The 8,810-nt window shown below is 37.4% G+C and overlaps 1 pseudogene; it reads right to left on the bottom strand.

The window, feature by feature from the left end:
- Nucleotides 1-2,950: 2,950 nt before the first annotated feature.
- On the bottom strand, nucleotides 2,951-3,018 carry LOC138848360 (U6 spliceosomal RNA; annotated as a pseudogene).
- Nucleotides 3,019-8,810: the final 5,792 nt, after the last annotated feature.

The raw sequence follows: 8,810 nt of genomic DNA, 5'->3' as shown, positions 1-8,810 counted from the left end.
GAAACAGTTTAAAATATATTTAGATTTAAAAATGTAAGCTTTGATCTAAAGGTTTACTTTCCCTTAAGGTGCCTGTTTGGAAACTGAGAGATCATTGAAGTCTCAAGATAGAGTACAACTGATCTTATCCAAGCCTCCTTTATCACATGAGGATGCTAAATGCCAAGCCCAGAGAAGTAAAGTGAATTGTTCAAGGTCACATAGGTAAGTTGTGGCAGGGATAATTCTGTATTAGCATTAGGTATCCTGATACATAGGCCACTGTTCTGTCAATTTTGTACTCCTTCTGGAGTTAAAGATTCTAAGTTGTGGAAAATTGAATTTGGAAATTTAGTGGTTGCTATGTTGTTATGGTGAGAAATTTCTGTGTATAGCTATGAGTTGCTTAAATTTTATTCAATATATTTTTCTAGTATGTTTGCTATTTATTTGAAATGTATAACAAGTAGCTTCATCTATTTGCCAAAAGAATTTTTAAAGATTTATTTATATTATTTGAAAGTCAGAATTACACAGAGAGAGAAGGACAGGCAGAGAGAGTGGTCTTCCATTCACTGGTTCACTCCACAGTTGGCCTCCATGGCTGGAGCTGTGCTGACTGGAAGGCAGGAGCCAGGAGCCTCTTCCTGGTCTCCTATGCAGGTGCAGGGGCCCAAGGACTTGCACCATTTTATAGTGTTTCCCAGGCCATAGCAGAGAGCTGGATAGGAAGTGGAGCAGCCAGGTCTTGAACTGATGCCCCTATGGAATACCAGCACTGCAGGTGGCAGCCTCACCCACTATGCCACAGTGCCAGCCCTTGCCAAAAGAATTTATAGAAGCTATTCCATATATACACTTAACAATTATTTAGTTACTTGACATGAACTATCCCTGCATATTTGAAAATTTTGAATGGTATCACTTGGGTTTTAAGAATGTTATATTTTAGGTCTCTTAATATTTTTAGTGATGATGTTTTAAAGGCCCTTTCTGTTTTATGAAAAATGATAAGGATTTTGTTTTACAATGGCCATAGTATTACTACTTAAAGCAATAGATTAAATAAAACTTTTAAACAAAGTCATTTAATACTGAATTCTAACACACTGGTATATTTTAAAGTGAGAAGCCGGATTTCTTTCAGATATTCTAAAGAAGAATGATAATCAAAATTGAAGACATCTACAGTTTTTAATCACTTGTTTTAAGTATTGGTCATAATGGTCCAATTTTGAGTTTAATTTTAATTAGCTTTTAAATGATTCAATATGTTTTATAGAAAAAATTCGGAGAACATAATTATATACTCAACCTCCCTCCCTTCTTTTTCCTTCTTTGTCATTTTTTTTAGCTTATGAAATGACATTTTCAGTTTACATTACATTAAAAAGGGTTCTTGAATCAAGGGACAAGTTTAACAGGCAAAAAGCAAAAAGATCGTAATTTAGAGGGAATATAGACAATGGCTCTAAACAATATTTGAATATCACATCTAAACAATATTTGAATAAATTGATAAATATTTTAATTTCTCCTACTAAAATGCTCAAAGTCTTTAATTATTTATCAAATATTAGTGCAAAATTATGGATTTAAATGATCCCAAAAAGTGATGAATTTTTGTGTAATAAAGTCCAATTTTTGTCAAGGCTTTTTGACAGTCTCACAGAAAACTTATGTTTGTGAATGGGAAGAATAATACCAAAATATCCATACTACCAAAAGCAATTTGCAAATTCAATGTAATCCCAATCAACATACCAACGATGTTCTCAGAGCTAGAAAAAATGATGCTAAAATTCACATAGAAACATGAGAGATGCTTAACATCTAAAGTAATATTATAAAGCAAAAAAAAGCTGGAGACATCACACCATATTTTAAGACATATTACAGGGGTCAGCACTATGACATAGCAGGTAAAGTCACCGTCTGCAGTGCCGGCATCTCATATGGGTGCCAGTATGTTTCCCAGCTGCTCCACTTCTTATACCCCTCTCTGGTATAGCCTGAGAAAAAAGTAGAAAATGGCCAAAGTCTTTGGGCCCCTGCACCTGCATAGAGACCTGGAAGAAGCTCCTGACACTTGGATTCAGATCAACAGAGCTCCGGCCATTGTGACCATTTGGGGAGTAAACCAGTGGATGGAAGACCTCTCTCTCTCTCTGCCTCTACCTCTCTGTAACTCTGCCTTTCAAATAAATATACTGCAAAAAAAAAAGAAGAAGTGTTAGCACTGATATAATAACAGACACATAGTTCAATGGAAAAGACTTGGTAGCATAGAAATAAACCCAAATTTCTACCAGCAACTCATATTTAACAAAGGAACTAAAATGAACTGGAGAAAGAAGAATCTCTTTCACAAGTGGTGCAGAGGAACTTGATTATCCATATGTAGAAGCCTGAAAAGAGACTCCAACATCTCTTACACTATGTGAAAGTGAACTCACAGTGAATTAAAATGTAATCATAAGACCCAAACCCAAGTACACATAGGGAAACTCTAAATATTGTCAACACACAATAGCTTTTGGGTAAGATTCCAATAGCAATAGTCACAAAAATAAAAACAGAGACATTTGAGTATATCCAACTAAGATACTTCTTCACAACAAAGTAAACATCAGAGTGTAGATACAATGAACAGATGGCAGGAAAAATTAAAACTCTGAATGTTTACAGATTTCCAGAACATTTACATGAATTGGAAAAACTCCAAAAAATACAGTGAAGAAACAGGCAAGGATCTGAATAGACATTTCTCAGAAGAAATGTACATGGTCAAAACATGTGAATATGCCCGATGTCACTAGCCATTATGTAAATATAAATCAGAACACCATATCAGTCTCCAACACCTGTGGGAGAATACAACACTCAGGTGTTTGTGTGTGCAGCAAGTGGGTTTAGAGGACCCTGTTCACCTCTGGAGAGCAGAGCCTACAGGGAGGTAAAGAAACCTTACTGCGCAGGGGCATGCTAATCTTCTCTGTATCATTCCAATTTTAGTATATGTGCTGCCAAAGCGAGCACATGTGCTGCCGAAGCGAGAAAGAGATGAAAAGAATTTATCTCAGCTAGCCACTAATATTCAAGAAACAAGGTCTTCAGGAAAGCCAACTCAACTGACATTTTCATGTCATTGTTAAATAAAGGAAAAATTATCTAGGTTCAGCAATACGTAGTTTATAAGAGAAAGACTACAGAGTAATTTCCTTGGCATAGAAATAACTTTGTTTGTTTTTTTTTTTTTTTTTTTTTTTTTTTTTTTTTTTTTTTTTTTTATCCATGAGGGCTTGCTATCACCACCACACACCCACATCCCATATACAAATGCCTGGCTTGAGTGGTAGCTTCTCTGCTTTGAGGCAAGTTTCTGCTAGTGTGCACCCTGGGAGGAGACGGAGGATGGCAGAAGTGCTTGGGTCCCTGCACCCAAATGGGACATCCAGAATGAATTCCCAGTTCCTGGTTTTGGCTTGGTCAAGCTTTGGCTATTGCAAGTGTCTGGGGAGTGAAGCAGTGGTTCCCTCTTCCTGTCACTCTGCCTTTCAAATCAATAACTGTTGTTGGTAATGACTAATAATGATATTCACTGATTGTCAAATTTTGAATCTATTAATTATAGACAATTTCTCTTTGTATTTTTAAACTTTCATAATGTTCTGTAGCCAATTTCATCACTAGAAATAAAAACTTTTCCTCAAAAAAAAAAAAAAAAGAAACCTTACTGCTTTCCTAATGTGCTTATTAAGTTCTTGACCAGCGCCTGTTAGTCTTGCCACAAACTTTCTAGTCTTACTACTTTCCTTCTTCTTCTTCTTCTTCTCTGTGACTTGTAAAATAGTATACATTCTATATACTGTGGATACTTTTGATTTATTTTATTCCTTCGGTCTCCTATGAAGTTCCTCCACAAAAGCACAGCCCTCAAAATATTCATTCATTTATGCAGTCTGCAGATTTCATGAGCTACTAAATTCCAAGTAGTATGTTAAAGGCAAGATCTGGGCCTAAGAGAAAAGTGGTCTAAATTCTGTGCCTAGAAGAGGATTTGGGACATAGTAGAACTTCAGTGAAGTGCTATGTGAATGACATGCACTCATTAAATGAGTAATCTAAAGCATACACTTCATTTAAGCAACACAGCAGCCCTACTCACCTCAGGTAGAGCAATTGAGAGGAATAATGTGAACAAAAATAAGACATCAATAAGTTGAATAATAACAGAGAAAAAACAAAATGAGATAGATGCCAACATTACTGAGCTATTTTTGAGGAATTAAATTGATAGAGGGGCTGGCATTGTGGCCAAGTGGGGAAAGCTGCAATCTGTGAGGCCAGCATAACATCTGAGTTCCACTTTGAGTTTAGGAATCTCCACTTCCAATTTAGCTCACTGCTAAACACCTGGGAAACCAGCAGAAGATGGACGAAGGACTCAGGTCCTTGCCACTCATGTGGGAGACTTGGATGAAGCTCCTGACTCCAGCATGCCCCAGGCTCAACTGTTGAAACTCTCTGGGGTGTGAGCCAGCAGATGAAAGCTATCTATGTCTTTCCCTCTCTCTCTAAATCCACCTTTCAAATAATAAAGATTTAATAAACAAATTAACTGATTTCAAAATACACAAAAACATGAACAATACTATATCATTTTTATGCCAAACTGATAAAAAATAACAAATGCTAGAGAGCACATGGGAAAAGAAAACCACCATATATGGTAGGTGAAAACACAAGTTAGTACAGATGTTATGCAGAACAGTATGGTCATTCCTTAAAAAGAATAAAAATTGGGGCTGGCGCTGTTGTGCAGTGAGTTAAAGCCCTGGCCTGAAGGGCCAGCATCCCATTTGGGTGCCAGTTCTAGTTCCAGCTGCTCTTCTTCCAATACAGCTCTCTGCTATCTCCTGGGATAGCAGTAGAAGATGGCCCAAGTCCTTGGGCCCATGCACCCATGAGGGAGACCCAGAGGAAGCTCCTGTCTCCAGGTTTCAGAATGGCATAACTCTGGCCTTTGTAGTCATCTGTAGAGTGAACCAGCTAATGGAGGACCTCTCTGTGTCTCTACCTCTATTGTAACTCTTTCAAATAAATAACAAAAATTAAACTAAGATAAAAATTGACCTACCATGTGAGAGTTATCTTGCTCTTGGCTATATAGAATAAGGAAATTTTATTAGAAGGAAAGGAGGAGAGCATATCAAAGATACAGCAATTTTCCCATAACACAGCCACTATAACACAGTTCACTGCAGCCAGGATGTGAAACCAATCTAGCTGTCCATCAATGAAAAACAATGGACAGGGCAACCTCTTTTAGATACAAAAAAAGAACAAAATATTATTAAATTAATTGAAATAAGCCAGAAGCAGGAACACAAATGTCACCTGGTCCTTGTCGCATGTGGAAGTGAAAGAAAATAATGGATCTGAACACAGAACTGTGATTACTAGAGGCTGAGAAGGGAAGCAGCTAGGGATAGAGGGGGATTGGATAATAGGTATCAAAAATCAAAGAGGCAGAAAGAACTTCTGGTGTTCCATAATATAATGAGATGACTACATTCAACCATATTAGGTTCTGTGTAAAGAACTGAAGGAGAGGAGCTGGTAGTCTCAAATCATGGAGAAGAATTAGAAACTGTAGTTGCTTGGGGGCCAGCATTGTGGCACAGTGGGCTAACACCCTGGCCTGAAGCACCAGCATCCCCTGTGGGTACCAGTTCTAGTCCTGGCTGCTCCTCTTCTGATCCAACTCTCTGCTATGGCCTGGGAAAGCAGTAGAAGATGGCCCAAGTCCTTGGGTCCCTGCACCCAAGTGGGAGATCTGGAAGAAGCTCCTGGTTCCTGGAATCAGATTGGCAGAGCTCCGGCCATTGTGGCCATCTGGGGAGTGAACCGGCAGAGGAAGACCTCTCTCTCTCTCTGCTGCTACTTCTCTCTGTAACTCTGTCTTTCAAATAAATAACTCTTTAAAAACTTAATAAAACTGTAGTTGCTTAGCTTGATCACTTTTTACTGCATAAATGTGTGCAAATATTGCACTACACCCTGTAATAATGCATGACTAGGACACATTAATCACAAATTATTTCAATGAAATTTTAAAAATTAGAAGCATTTCTTTATATTAACAATGAACTATTTGAAAATGAAATTAGAGAAACATTTCCATGCATAGCAGCATAAGAACCAGGAACCAATGTCTTCAATGTTATCAGTGATGAATCAGATTCACAGCCCCCAGCACTCAGTTTTTGCCATATACTTTACCATGGCAATTGTGGGCATATAGTAGTAAATCAATGGACAGGAATCCTTTGTCTCTAAATCTGCTAAATAAATAAACAAGGAATTCATCAAAGAAAAAGAGATATCAATTTGGATGCCAGGCACAAAAACACATGCACTTGAGCTATCCTCCAGTTTGTGATGCCAACAAATCTTTCAGACATGTTACATTTTCAGAGACTTTTCTGTAATCTTGCTAAGCTTTCTGGAAATCTGCCTTATAGCAAAGGGTTTCCCAATTCCATTACACTCATGATTTTTCTTTTGTGTGATATATTAGTTTACCATCTAGAGATAATTTATGGTACAAAACTTTTCTATGCATGCATGTTTTCTCATTTGTGAGTCTATTCATGGGAATTGAAGACTGATTTATAACAGAAATACATTTTCCAAATTCATTGCATAGACTTTTGTTCCTTATGAATTCTCTGAAGTCTGTTGATGTCTAATTTCTGGCTAAAGGTTTTATTGTATTTACAGCATGCAAAGACTATCACCTTTTGTGAATTCTGTGTCTATACAAGCCTGAAATAAAGAAAATGTTTTTGCACAATCAGTATACGCCTAAGAAACCACCTGTGTCAATTCTCTGATGTACCATTGACTTCTGACTCTAATAATATTTATAAGCTTTCTCCTTTACATGAGTCTCTGTTGGATAGGATGTGATTTCCAGCAAAAGGTTTTGTCACAATACTTACATGAATTTTGGAGAAAAGCTCTTCCACATTCATTATATTGTTAAGGTCTCTCCCTTGTTCAAATTCCATGATGGATTATGAGGCATTACCTATGTGAAATGACTTTCTCACATTTATTTCATTCATTAGATATATATGTTGTGTATTCTGATATAAGGAGAGATTTGGGCAGAGCTTTCCAACACTCATTACACCCATAAGGTTTCTCTCCCACGTGAATTCCCTGTTGTCTTATGAGGTATGGCTTCTAATTAAAGGGATTTTACTTTCAAAGGAGTTTTTCCCTATATGAATTTGATGATGTACAATGAGGGCTGAATTATGGTAAAAGGCTCTGAGTCATTACATTCATAAAATTGCTCCCCATGAGAATTCTTTTATGTTTGATGAGGTCTGATTTGCACCACAAAGGCTATTCACATGTATTATATTCATGCATTTCTCCCCTTGGTGAATTCTCTAATATTTCATGAGATATAACTTGCACAAAAAGGTCAAGTAGAAAATTCCCTGTGTGGATACTCTGATATCTTATGAGTTATGAAGTACAGCAAAGAGGCTTTCCACCATCCTTCCATCCATAAAACCTACCTAAATTGAGCAACAAAGATATAGAAAACCTAAACACACACATAACCAGATGGAAATGATACCAGTAATAAAGACCATCACTACCAAGAAAACCCCAAAACTGGAAGGCTTCACTGCTGAATTCTAACAGACATTTAAAGCACTAACTGCAATTCTTCTCAAGTTATTCAAAACAATTGAGAGAGAGGCGATTCTCCCAAATTCTTTCTATGAAGCCAACATCACCTTCATTCCTAAACTTGAAAAAAGTGCAACAAAGAAAGTAATTATAGACCAATTTCCCTGATGAACATACATGCAAAGATCTGCAACAGAATTCTGGCCAATTGAATCCAACAATGCATCAGAAAGATCATCCACCCAGACCAAGTGGGATTTATCCTTGGTATGCAAGGATGGGACCAAAGGCTTTTCCACAGTCATTTCATTTATAAGCTTTCTCCATGGTGTGAAGGCTCTGATACTTTCTGAGGTTTGACTTCTCAGCAAAGGTTTTTCCACAGTCATTGCAATCATAAGGTTTCCCCCAGTACAAATTGTCTGATGCTTTGTGAGCTTTGATTTCTCAGCAAAGGCTTTTCCACAATGATTGCATTCATAAGGTTTCTCCCCTCTGTGAATTCTCTGATGATTTATGAGGTTTGCCTTCTGGCCAAAGGATTTTCCATAGTAATTGCATTCATAAGGTTTCTCACCTGTGTGAATTCTCTGATGATTTATGAGGTTTGCCTTCTGGCCAAAGGATTTTCCACAGTCATTACATTCAAAAGGTTTCTCACCTGTGTGAATTCTCTGATGATTTATGAGGTGTTTCTTCTGGCCAAAGAACTTCCCACAGTCATTAGATTTGTAAGATTTCAACCCTGTGTGAATTCTCTGATGTCTAATGAGATCTGACTTCTGGTGAGTGGTTTCCACACAATCATTACACACATGAGGGTTTTCCACAATATGAGTGCTGTGATGGAGGGTATTTAATACTGAATGAATTCCCACAAGGTTTACATGCATAGGATTTCTTCCCTATATTTGGTCTATGATTCAGTCTAACATGTGATTGGTAAATGACAGGTTCCACAGTCCCAATATACTTATAAATGTTCTCTCTTTTCAGGTGAATACAATCAGAATTCCACAGTCAGTCAGCTGGGAGGGGTGGATGAATCCGGAAACAGCTGGTTTCCTTGTACTAAAACAAGCGCCATATCACGAAGGACTCTTGCATTTCTTTTT

This window comes from Oryctolagus cuniculus, unplaced genomic scaffold (genome assembly GCF_964237555.1).
Source record: "Oryctolagus cuniculus unplaced genomic scaffold, mOryCun1.1 SCAFFOLD_87, whole genome shotgun sequence".
Classification (NCBI taxonomy): domain Eukaryota; kingdom Metazoa; phylum Chordata; class Mammalia; order Lagomorpha; family Leporidae; genus Oryctolagus; species Oryctolagus cuniculus.
The sequence above is the reverse complement of the archived record's forward strand: the minus strand, read 5'-3'. Positions and strand labels throughout refer to the sequence as shown.